Here is a 13,855-nt window from a genome sequence, read left to right as displayed (position 1 = left end):
GAGTTTTAGGCCTTGAAGAAGAAGATGGCATCGGTTTAATATGCAAGTCAGTAGGCCTGAATACACCCTCAGAAGCCGGCCCATCCAAGGTAGAGACATCCACAAGTTCCACAGTTGAAGCATCTCGCGGCATACTGGACTCTGAATGGGTCTCAGTAGAGGCCTGGGAATCTGAAGTAGTGGGTATCAGGGGCTGCAAACATGCCTCACTGAGTACCGGCGAACTGGCGACTAGCTTAGGAGAAGCGTCGTCGGCAGCTTTGGACCTAGGTGGCCTGTCTCTGTCTTTATCTTTGCGTTTTTTCGGAATGTCGGTAGTCGGGTGGCTTACCGAAGACATGTCTGGATAATTGAACCGAGTACCAAAACATTTAGAAGTGAAAATATACCGACAGACAAATAGTTTGAGGTTTAAATAAGGCACAAAACCGAAAGCGAGGTACGTCGTGGTCAGGGCCTAGGCAAGGAATACAGTATGAATGAAAATCTTTAAGAGGTATTTGCTTTCCACAAGAAATATAATTATTGACTTTTACTGACATCGGTTTAGAGCAAGAAAAAGTTTCCCCAACGGGGTACTTAGCTTTAGTTGAAGACTTCGGTTCTGAAACTCGAAAATGAAAATTTCAGGAGTTGGCCAACCGGCACTTGCGAACTGCTTCTGCTTCTGGCACCGCCTGGCAAGAAAGACTGGTGTAATGGCGTAGGCTGCATGCTTTATTCCCCTGACGACCTGACATCATGGAAGATGAAACAGCAACCGACGCAGGACCCAAGACTTTGATAATCAGGCCGACTGAGGGCTATTGCAAGCAGCTAACCCAAACATGCTGACTGCAACAGTGAAACACGAAGAACATCATAGGAAATCTCTATAATCTAGACCCAATCCAGTTTGACTTCATCAAGGGCAGGTCCTGCCCACTCAGTTTGGTGGACTTCTTTGAGAAGGTCAGCAAGGCCATGGATGAGGATAAGACAGTATGTAATGCCTACCTTGACCTGGCCAAGGCATTTAACACAAAACCCCACTTGGGTATTATAGATAAACTCATAAATTTGGACATAAACCTCCAGTGCAACACATATCTCACAAAGCCAGTGTGCCGAACAGTCACAGCCCTTAAGGCTAAACAACACACCTGATACACTTGTAATAGGTGACTCTATCGTCAGGCACACTGACGTCCCGCTCACCAGGCTGAACAAGGAGAAGGTCACGGTGAGCAGCCTGTCTGGCGCTAGGATCCGCCACATAACACAAGCACTCAGGTCACTCCAAGGCAAGTACAAATATGACTCAGTCATTGTCCATGCTGGTGTGAATGACTTGAGATGTACCTCCCTGGACTACATGAAAAGAGACATAGAGGAGATCTCTGAGCATGTAGCCCAGGCTGGTATGACCCTGACCTTGAGTAGCATCTTACCCTCACCAAGAATGATGCCACAATATGAAGACAAAATGATCAATTTCAACAATTGGCTTAAGTATTGGTGTCATTCAAAGGGGATCCAATGCCTGTCAGCTTGGGATGATATGCACGACAAGCCACGATGCTTTGCTAGGGACGGCTTGCACCTGTCACCCCTGGGATTTCGGATATTGGCAAAGGCTCTTGCTACCCCCATAGTGCCTTTTTTAGGCAAGGCGCAAAAGACAAACCCACCTCCATAGGTATCACAAGGGATAAGAAACTAAGAGTAATGCTACTCAACGCTAGAAGTCTAAACCTCAAGATGCACTTTTCGAAACTCTCCTTAGCATGGAGAACATCGATATCTGTGCAGTAACAGAAACCTGGTTCAGGACTCCCGAGAGCACCCCAGCACTACCAGGTTATACCTCATACCATGCTTTTCGGCCCCAAAACTTGGACCGAACCACAAAAGGAGGGGGAGTATCAATATTCATCAAAGATACCCACACCTCTAGGTTGGTAGCAAAGCACGAAGTATCAGAGACTATCCATGTGCAACTAACAGTGGGTAAAACTGCCTTCCAGTTTATATCCTGCTACAGACCACCCTCCCAAACCCAGGAGCCCCACTTGGCCTTCCTGAGAACACTGGAAAATATGAAGGTCTCTCTGAACATCATTATATTGGGCGACTTCAACTACCCAAACATAGATTGGGAGCATTACTCTAGCTCCAACACCCTTGCCCAAAGGTTCCTAGAATTCATAAACTCAAATGCTATGGAACAACTTGTTACCACTCCCACAAGAGGGGAAAACATACTGGACCTGATCATCACCAACATGGGGACTCTATGCTACAGACCAGACGTGTACCCCTCACTGGTAAGATCAGACCATAAACTGATCTCACTGGATAGTCACATCCCGACCCCACCCCCTGCCCAGAAAACCACAGTGAAAAACTTCTCTAAAGCAAATTTCACACTCCTCAAAACCGAGGTGGAATCCTTCAAAGCCCCCGGGCCTGTGGAAAATACGGCCCAGACCGCAGAATCCTTTATAAATGCATTCTATGAACACCTTCAGGAATGCATGGATCATGCAATCCCAAATAAAACCAAGACCCAATCCTCCAAAGGGAGACGACCTGTGTGGTGGACCCCAGCCATAAACAAACTATACAATAGAAGGAGGAAGCTACTACATGATAGAGCAAAATCCCAAAAAGGAAAGGCATCTCTGATCAGTATTAGCAAAAAACTAAGGGCACTCATAAAATCGTCAAAGGCCAGCTTCGAGAGAAAAATTGCACAGGACACTAAAGATAATCACAAGGCTTTCTTTAGTTATGTTAGGAACCTGGGTGGGAATTCCCAGATATGCTCAGAATTAGTCCAAAATGACAAAAAATACACTGATCTCACAGACATTGCCAACATCCTAGCTGACAGGTTCAGCACAAACTCCCCCCCCCTCCCCACCAAAAGGGCAAATATCTATCCCAGCAGAGTGCTGCCCCCCCGACATCTCAGATGCTCAGGTGGGAGCCACCCTCTCCAAAGCAAAAAACACAGCATCAATGGGAACAGACAGTGTCCCAGGCTGCGTCCTACATGAACTCCAAGAAGAGCTAAACCCAAACATAAAACTACTGTTCAATCTCAGCCTTACTACAGGATATGTACCTAAAGAGTGGCGTACAGCAACAGTGGTCCCTCTCCACAAAGGTGGTGCCTCAACGGACCCTGGAAACTATCGCCCCATAAGCCTGACTAGCTTGGTCTGCAAAGCTATGGAAAGGATCATCATGGACCTCATAAATAAAGATATTGGGGACCTACAGACACTGGATCCTACCCAGTTTGGCTTTGTTAAGGGCAGATCCTGCCTCTTAAACCTGGTTGACTTCTTTGAAACAGTCACCAAGGCCATTGACGAAGGGAAGGTGGTCCACACAGCCTATCTGGACCTCACAAAAGCCTTCGATACAATACCCCACTCAGGCATTATAGATAAGCCCACAAGGCTCAGTCCTGGGACCTCTCTTGTTTGGTATATATTTCTCGGAGGTACAGGCCAACACGGAAGGACTGTGGCTGACCAAGTTCGCAGATGACTGCAAACTGGGCGCCATAATCGACTCTCCAGCCGACACAAGCATCCTCCAAAAGGGCCTCATAGAAACAGACAACTGGTGCCAGAGCCATGACCTCAAGCTAAACGCCAAAAAGTGTATAGTCATCCCCTTTGTCAAAAACAAAGTGCCCACAAATTACCACATAGGTGGTAATCCATTAAGTACAGAAGAAGTCCTTAGGGATCTGGGGACCCAAGTTGATAGCAATCTCTCATTTGACAACCACGTGGCCAAAGTGGTTAGAAAAACATTTTATATAGCCCACCTAATCATGAAGGGATTCACATCTAGATTAGGGGAGGTCATCGTGCCTCTTTACTCATCCCTCATCAGGCCCATAATCGAGTACAATGCCCCTTTTGGGATGTACCTTACCAAACACCTGCAGCAACTGGAAAGACCCCAAAAGTACCTCACCAAGGGGATCAAAGGGCTCAAACAGATGCCATATGTTGCCCGGTTAAAGAAACTCCAGCTCTACTCAGTGGCATACCGCCTGCTCAGATGTGACCTGTGCCTGACGTATAAGGCCATGTCCAACCCGGAATTAAGGGACATGCTGCACCTCAAAAAATCCAAATCCCATCGAGCTACACGCTCGAGAGACTTGAACCTCAGCACTGAAATAAATAGGACATGCTGGAGGGACAGATTCATAACCCAGAGGCTCCCTTCACTATGGAATAAAATCTCAGTCCAGGTTAGGCAGAGTCCCTCATTGACTCTCTTCAAGAGGAATCTTGATGAGTGGATGGGAGATCATAGGTTTACCCCGGGTATCACTTCTGTGTCACTGTTAGACAGAGGCACAGTATACTAACCTCGGAAAAGGGCATAGCAAAATTAATTTAAAATGGGTGGTGAAAGCCAAACATACTCTGGCTAGGCTTATAAATGCCCTAGGGCAGATAGCCTAGTATGAACCTATGAACCTATGAACCTATGTCACTACATGGGTAGCCAAATGGCTCATGGATAGGACATATGTTGTTCCAGTGGGGAGGGGGGGGTACACATACAGCAAGAATCCAGTCGCCAGTGGAGTACCACAAGGCTCAGTGCTGGGCCCTCTCCTGTTTGGGATAGACTTCTCAGATGTCAAGGCAAATGCAGATGGCCTTTGACTGACCAGGCTTGCTGATGACTGCAAGTTGGGGCCAATCACTGACTCCCCAAATGATGTTGAGAACCTACAGAAAAGTCTAACACAGACTAATGACTGGCTTTAGAGCCATGGCCTCAAACTAAATGTGAAGAAATGCATAATAATACCCTTTAGGAAATCAGATATCTCTGCAAATTACAACACTGACAGCACCCCCTCAAGAGTGGACTCAGTGGTGAGAGATCTGGGTACTCAGAGAGATAGATGGTAATCTGAACTTTGATCACCATGTGCCCATAGTGGTGAGGAGATCCCTTCTATGTGTCTCAGCTTATAAGTAAGGGCATGGCATCCAGATCTAAGGATGTCATAGTACCACTGTACTCAGCCCTCATCAGCCCAGTAATTGAGTACAATACTCCCTTTAGCATGTACCTTGCCAGGCACCTGCAACAGTTTGAGCATCTTCAGAGGTTTCTCACCAAAAAATAAAATACAGGGTATAACCCACATGTCGTATGTGGAGCAGTTAAAAGCCCTATCACTGTATTCAGTTTTCTACTGACTACTGAGGGAAGATCTGTGCCTGACCTACAAGGCAGACTCTGACTCAGCCCTGATGGAGTTGTTGCACACTCCAAAGATTTAAGCCTGATCTCTGACATGGCTAGATCATGCTGGATAGGACAGATATGTCTCACAGATTGCCCCCTCCTCTGGAATAGACTTCCTATTCATGTGAAGCAGAGCCCTTCCCTGACCATCTTCAAAAGCGCAATCTATTCTGATGAATGGGAAATCACAAATTCACTCCTGGGGTGGCACCCACATATCTTATGGACAGAAGTATGTGCAAAAATTGTCAACCCCCTACTTGCTGACCCTTACTATCTTTCCTCCAGAGATAGAAATTTGGGTAAAATATGGGTAAAACTGGCTAGCCTTTTAAGGGCGCTTGAGCCATTAGCCTAGTAATCTCTTATGAACCTATGAACAAATCTGAGGTTTTGATGTACTAGATTTCAGTTAGCGGTTCACATCTAAGAAAATTATTTCCCCTTGTAGTTCTGAAATCTTCCTTGTTGGGGTGATGGCAAGTAATAAAGGAGGCAAGCAGGTTAGATATTTGCAGGTAGATAAGGTAAAATATAAGGTAAAATGCATAAAAAAGGCTATGCCAGCTGTTCCAGGACATAGTTCAAATACCACTGAGGAGAGCAAGAGCTTTACTGGGTGGTCACAGAAGAACAGACTGGGTTTCTGGGTGGTCTCAGATAAAAGAGTATCAGTACATGCTTTATCTATATTTATGACATCTGAAATCTTAGACTTTGCATTTAAGTAGCTCTGACTTAAATGCATACCTAATTATTTTACTTGCATATCTTTCCATTTCATTTAATCCCTGTCCTTTACTGTGGCTTTAATTTTATTTGTAATTTTATTGTGCTTTTACTTTATTTGTAACTTCCTTTTTGCTCAGTTTTGCCAATTAGTACACTGTTTAGTTATAAACACAATAAAAGAGGAGTAGAGTCTGAGATGATGTGTTAATCGTTTGTGCTTCCCTCCCAGTACTTGCTTAACCATTACACAACAGTATTATCAAGCTTAACAGGATATACTGTGGCATGATTATTGCCAAATGCAAACTTTAATTCATCTAATACAAATACCTCCACATCCCGTTTCCTCTTTTGCTGATGCAGCAACTACTTCTTGAACTTTTTTGTATTCTGTTGCTGAGATTATGCTATCCAGAAGCATCATTTGATATTTTTCTTTTGCTCTCTTATTAAGCTACTATGGTATAGACAGCTTCTACACTCTTGCCAAGTCCCATCTAATCTTCTCTACACTTCTGGTACATCAAGACCAATAAACAATGTTCACTCATCAGAAAAAAAGCCTGCCATCATCCTATGTCACTTAATAAACGTACCAAAGAAAAACCTGATAGATATGAAACAATATATGTAGATAGTTGTTTGTCTTTCGGCTTTTCTGGTTAGGAGTCAGCACAGCGGAACTCCGGTCCACTAATGATTGGCAGTTGTTTTTTTTTTTTATAGTGTCAAGTTGCCAGCCCGACACCCAACCTTCAACGAAGGCACGCCCATTCAATGCATGTCTTTCGAACGCCCACTCGACCACGGGGAGAACATGCAGACTCCACACAGAAGGCACTCCCAACCCAAGCATTGAACAGGAGAACCTCTTGCTGTGAGGCAACAACACTACCGCTGCACCACCGTGGAACTCTATTTACCCCACCAATCAAAATTCTTGACTATGCAAAGAACATTTTTAGAAAAAAAAAAACATGCACATCTGACAAGCTCAATCAACTTCAGAAACTGCATTCTTTTTTGTAAATATAGACTTATCCAGACTCCTTGGAATTGGACCTGTCTGCATCTAAGAGAAAGATGAACATTGTTTATCACACTGCAGTGAACTCTTCTCATGTCCTTCGGCATACACTGATGAACCCCAATTTGGGTCTATTACTACAGCCACTTTCTATCTTGCAACAACCTTTTTTAGGTAATGCCAAAAAGACAAAACTACCAACATAGTGAAAAAGTCTCCAAGCAATTTTAAGGTGTGCACTGCTCAATGCTAGAAGCCAAAACAAAAAAACTCCATACCCTTCAAGCCCTCCTCACTCAAGAAAATGTGGACATCTGTGCCATGTCTGAGACATGGTTTAAAGCCATAGAAAGTACTCTGGCAGTGGAAGGTTATAGTGCCCTCTACACGTTGAGACCAACAACAGCACAGACTGGGGCCCAAAGGTGGAGGTGTCTCGATCTACGTTAGCAACAAACGTACAGACAGCAGCAATATCTTCTGGAAGGTGCACCTGTCCCTTCAAACCATTCTGTTGATGTTGAAGATGAGGCTTAGATCCCTAGATTGGGTGTTTCTAATGCCATTTGACCTAAATATGTGCTGTAAAACCATCAGAAATGGGTTAGAGGATGCTGTGTATGCCAGACACAGGTATCCTATAGACTTCTAAGAAGTGACCTGTGTACTCTGAATCTGTCCATGTACACATGCTGATTGGGCCTTGTATCCTTTTATCCTTTTAGTAAGGTATCACTGTAGGCATTCCATGTATATGGACAGACACATGTCAAAGGAGGCACTGTATTCAATGTGGCCTGATGAAGGCTGAGTAAAGGGGGACTATGACATCCCTTTATCTAGATGCAATTCCTGTGTTATTAGTGCAATATAGAAGTACTTTCTTGCAACAATAGACACATGTTTAGTTAGCATGGCTAATGCTACAACCAAAAGAGCCTGTGGGAATACACTAATTATGAAAAAGCATCTGAATGGATGTAGAAAACACTTGTGCAGAGCAAACAGCAGGAAAAACTATAAAAGCATATCAGGAGAATCAACAGATGGTGAAATGTAATTAAAAATGAAAACAAAACATGGATTATTACAAATGCAGAGGTTAGACACCATGGAGGTGAGACTTGGCTACCTCTAAGGGATGCTGAAATGTGGCTACAATGCACACCTTCCACTGGATGGCCAGTTAGGAATAGCACAGACTACAGAGATTCTGGACATTTTACTCTTGAAAAGCAAAGTCCGCCATTATAGCAAAGATAGTGTGTAAAACATCTGGTCTTTGTTACAATGTACTTTAATCGACAAAGCAAATTCTACTGTCTTTTCAAGTCACACAACTTTATTATCCATTTCAAGTGTGTGTGTGAGCAGAAAGAAAAAAAATGTTTGTTGCAACAGTTTGAAAATATAAAAAATGTGATGCCTGGTTAATGGATAAAAATGCTCAGCTGCAGAGCTGAACAGATTCTTTTAAAGTGAACTAACGTCATTACAGGTGTCAGGGAAGCCTATCCTTACATAAGCAGAAAAACTGCTCATAAACATTGCTCATATAAGGACAATTTCAGGTTTCTAAATAGTGCCTTGCAGTACAAAGTATAACTATTGGCAAGCTTATCAGAAGCCATTTCCTAAGTGTATTGAATAATATAAAATAAGTCAAATAGCACATTAAGCAATCACACAGCACACCCTATGTGCATATGAGATTCTTCACAAAGAATTCTGACAGGTAGGTATAGTAAAATTTTTTTATAATGCCAAGCAATATTTACTTTTAATAAAATACATTACTAGCAAACTAGTAGGGAAGGAGAGTAGTAAACAATTACTTGCTAAAATAAGCTGAGGTCTTTACTTATTTTCACAATATGTTGTGAAACATTCAGTAATGGTTAATATGCATCTAATATGTACAAATGTAATGGTTAATATGCACCTAATATGTACAAATTTAATGGTTAATATGCACCTAATATGTACAAATTTAACTACACGAAATTGGTGTATAGAGATTCCAAAGAAGTGTTATATGAACTTCAATCTAAAATGTAGATAAGAAATGGGAGCGCCTAATATTTCTGAAAGTGACTTCAGAAGACATCTTATCAGTCACACCTCACTAAATACTGCAATAATCAAATGCCGTAGTAATAAAAGTGCTGTAAATTCAACTTTTAAGACTCATATTATCACCCACTGCAAACAATAAACACTCATAAAAAAAATTTGTTGGGGAGGTATGCATCCTGCACTATTACAACAATCCCAGTCATACATGACAGCTAACAGATGCTCCCCAAAGTCTCAGAGAAGTGGAATTACAAGGTGTTCCTTCTTCCCGAAGGATTTCCAGTCTTGGGAATGTATAGGGTTTGCCTCTCCAAAATCTCTCTTCCTTTTACATTTTCCAGTGTATGGCACAGTAAACAGTGGGGTTCTTTCTTATCCTGTCCTACTTTGAGAATTTTTTGCTGCAAAATTGTTTCAAAAGACTGCAGTTAATAAATTGGTGTCAAGTGAAGTCATTTTTGTTGACTTCATGTAGACCCTGAGAAATACATTCACAGTGAAAATATCAGCAAATCTGTCCCGTTATCTAAATTGTTAATAAAAAATCACAACATCCAATAAATATAACCACTGGACAGCAGTGCAGATGAGAAAAAATGCCTTATAACTTTCCCAAACCATCCTCAATCTGAAGAAGAAAAAAGCTATAAGTCATTAATAACTCAAACACCCCCAATCATTTAAATGAATCATTAGGTTACTTAAAGGTGAATATTCCATACTACAGATATAGGCACACTAAATACATAGAAACAATATCAGCTGATCTTCATCACCGCACCCAAAACAGGACTGCATTCTTATATATTTAAATATTTATGTTTCAAATAGGACATAGCAAACATATCTGTCATGTCTTTTCGAAAAGTTAATTTTATCCTGTTATGCCAGCTCTGTTGACATAAAAAACTAAAGTCCTGATGACTACAGTTTGGTTAGTGACTCTACTGTATGTTTGGAGCTGGTATGGGAAATACAGATGTGCTTTTCCTTGGAGAGTGAAGGAACAGATAGGCTACATTCAATGTTAAAAATCCTTTGGAAAAGGGGCAAAGCTGCAAGTGACAGCCCAGGACAGGTGTTCAGCCACCAATCCATTTTGGCGGTAGCTGTTATTGTATGTACAGGAAGGCATTCACATAAATGACCAACATTGTCAGAAAGTTATTGATAGAAAAATTAAAAAGTTAGACAGAGACCTTTTAGAATACAGAGAAGGGAGAGCTTATCCTTTGGGACTTAAACAGAATCAAGTTGTAGGAACTAGTGAAGTTGAATACGAGAAAAGAAACGAAGGTCAGAATGTTAGAAATGTACAAAACTCTGAACCTTTAAGAAGGAGTGAAAGACTAGCACAAAAAGAGAATAACAATTCTCTACAGGGTTTTTATTTTCCCCAGGGCAGACCAATGGGGAGGAATATGAATGCCCCATACCAGCAAGCATGGGGGAGGGCACGCAATTAGGCATGGATATTAACAGCAATGCTTTTTTGAATTCTACTCACAATACTAATTGCACTATAGTTTCATCAAACAATTTCAACATCTACAATTATACTGACTTGGAAATTACTTCGGTACATTTTGAATTATTCACTAAAGGACTGAACTATGTGCCAGCTAGACCTGCTTATATTCCTAAGTTATTGATTGAACTAAAATTGTTTATTAGAAACCTTAATCTTTCTCTCTTTTTCAAAGGACAGCATACTGCAAGTAACAGCATTGCCAGGTCTAGTCTCTTCAACCCACCCCTACACCCGAGTTTAAAAATTTTCGAAGAACTCATTGAAAACGCATTGAGAGTTAACTTATTAAACAGGCAGGACCCCTCACCCAATTTTAACATCAATTTGGTAGAAGCTATGAACTTGTTAAAAGAACAAAAAATTAGGGTCATGAAACTGGACAAAGGAGGTGGGATGGTTCTTATGACGGCCCTGGACTATGATATTGCAATGCATGACATCTTACAGGACTCTAATACTTATGAGCAGGCCTCTGTCAATGAACTTAATGTCGCCCAAGCTAACATCAAATACATTTTAAAAGATCATTTGCTTCAAGGGGTATTAAATGAAGAACTATTTAACTACTTGAATGTACCACATCCTAAAACTCCGATATTATTTGGCATACCTAAGGTCCATAAAGGAACTATTCCCTTGAAATTTAGGCCAATTGTTGCTGGAGCAAACAGCATCACGGAACCTTTAGGTAAATTTGTTGAATACAAAATCAAACCAGTAGTTTCTAAGCTCCCTTATGTTTGCAAAGATTCTTGGGAATTCCTGGCTAGTATCCCACTTAATATCTGCAATAAGGACGTCCTGATGATCACTATAGATGTAATAGAACTTTTTCCAAGCATACCTCATGACATGGGAATAGATTGGTTCTCTGACATCTTAACAAATTTAAGTGGTTTAAGCAACAATCAGATTAATTTACTGACAGAATTTATGGAAATAATTCTCAATAACAACTATATATTCTTCAATGGAGAATATTTCAGGCAAAGAAGGGGGGTAGCCATGGGCTCCCCTTGTGCTTCATCCTATGCTAACATTGTTTTACATAAATGGGAGCAAACTTACATACACTCATCTAAATGGAAACAGTACATTCTTTTTTACAAGCGATATTTGGACGACATTTGTTTATTGTGGCAGGGACCTAAAGAATGCTTTTTGGAGTTCTTTGAATACATTAATACAACAACTAACTTTTTGTCATTTACTTATGAGCTCAGTACCAACTCACTTCACTATTTGGACATCCTCCTTACTAAGGATAGCAAAGGAGAACACTTTGAATCAACCATTTATAGGAAGCCTTTATACTCCAATACATTTCTACATTTTGAGAGCTCTCACCCCTTTTATACCAAAAAGGGAATTATAAGGAGTCAGTTGATTCGAGCATCGAGAATTTGCAGCACCTTGGAAGCCTTTCTGAAAGAGGCTGCAACTTTAACTAGTATGCTTGTAGAAAGAGGTTATCCATCTCAGTTAATTAACACAATTACAGAAGAGATAATAGAAAAAAGAGATTCTAAGTTCCCACCCTTGCTCAGCAAAGGTCTTTCGTCTTTTAGTAATAACAGTACAGGTAATAATGACACACAGAAAAGTTTCAGCTATACTTATACTCAAGATGCAGTATTTATTGAAAATACCTTACAAGCCTTTTGGCCTATGCTTACATCACAAGAAGACATTAAAAATTACATACCAAATACATTAACTTTTATCAGAAAACGTGATATTAACCTAAAAGGAATGCTGGAACGGAATTCCAGCACAAGGAATACTAACAATACCATGGCTTCCCATAGGAAGAATGGGACTTTTAAATGTGGTGCGTGCAGACAATGCAAGTATTTATTAAATGCTGAAAAAATTTTTATTCCAGCTAGGAATTGCACCTTGAGAGCATTGGGGCACCACAATTGTAATACAACGGGTGTAGTCTATTTAGGTACATGCACATTTTGCCATGGTTTTTATGTAGGTAAAACCACCAGAACGCTTAAAAAACGGATATACGAACACGTATATGAAATTGAGAAAAAGAAGAACACTAATGCTTTCTTCAAACACTCTCTTACATGTGACAACATGTGTCTAAAATTTTTTGTTCTGGAACGAGTTACCAGTGACCCCAGGGGAGGTGACTGGGAAACCTACTTGGAAACTAGAGAGTTAACTTGGCAAATTAAATTAGATGCTTCAAGGAAGCCAGGAATGAATGAGAGCATTAGTATTAACAGCATACTGAAAATGAGAAGAAATAAATTATGAATTATTTTAAGTTTTTTACGTGTTGTTTACATTTACTAACCTTTAGGAACATCTGAGCACATTTACATTTAGTTTTTTAAAAAAAAAAAGAAGTATACATAATACCAACTTACTCATAAAAAGATCTAACTATTTGCATTAAAAATATTTTAAATATAAATGAATTAATTTTGCATTAATGTTAAGCAAATTGTTAGTGTAACAAAGACTATAAATATTTGTTACTTATCTTCTTTTTTAACAATTATATGTATACATTTTATAGTTAAAAAACTTTTTTAGATATGTCATTTTTATTGATGTGTTTTTAGCAGACGGATACCTAAGTATCATATAAATTTATTTATTTATGAACAACTAGTACAACAAGTTAACCACAATGAAATTAGAAAAGATTAATTTTTATTTACATTTACAACTTGATTTTGTTGTGATTTAACACTTACTGGTACTATTTTGTTCAAGTGAAGTAGAACGCTAATAGAATTCTGGCACTACTGCACTTTAAGAGTTGATTGTTTCATTTTAATTGCCAAATTAATGGTTTAATTGGCCGATCAACTAGTGTATAAATACAGTGTGGCCATAATTGCATTTCAACCTTGAAAAAGCCTGGAATTGTCCAGGCGAAAGCGCTTGGTGTTCGTGTTTGTTAATTAAAGCTTTTGTGGTGGAATTACCTGGTCTACTATTCCTTTATTTCCGAAGGAAGGACTTTGTATTTTTCAGCTGGCATTTTTTGTATTGCATGGTTCGTGATCCAACTACCTTTGAAAGCTGGTCTACAGACATTCACTGCTGAATATTTTAGGATTTTAATTAACTTTGCGTTGATTTGGGTCTAGGCTTGGTGAGTTGTTCCTGTTCCTGCTTTGTTTGGTTAGTGACTCTACTGTATGTTTGGAGCTGGTATGGGAAATACAGATGTGCTTTTC

The 13,855-nt window shown here is 40.3% G+C and overlaps 1 protein-coding gene across 1 annotated transcript in view; it reads right to left on the bottom strand.

Annotated features, from left to right (window-relative positions):
* The window catches only part of SLC2A1 (solute carrier family 2 member 1), a 582,025-nt gene that overhangs the window by 324,288 nt on the left and 243,882 nt on the right, over positions 1 to 13,855 (bottom strand). The window lies entirely within an intron of this gene.

This window comes from Protopterus annectens, chromosome 2.part1, assembly GCF_019279795.1.
Source record: "Protopterus annectens isolate FY-2018-M chromosome 2.part1, PAN1.0, whole genome shotgun sequence".
Lineage (NCBI taxonomy): Eukaryota > Metazoa > Chordata > Ceratodontiformes > Protopteridae > Protopterus > Protopterus annectens.
The sequence above is the reverse complement of the archived record's forward strand: the minus strand, read 5'-3'. Positions and strand labels throughout refer to the sequence as shown.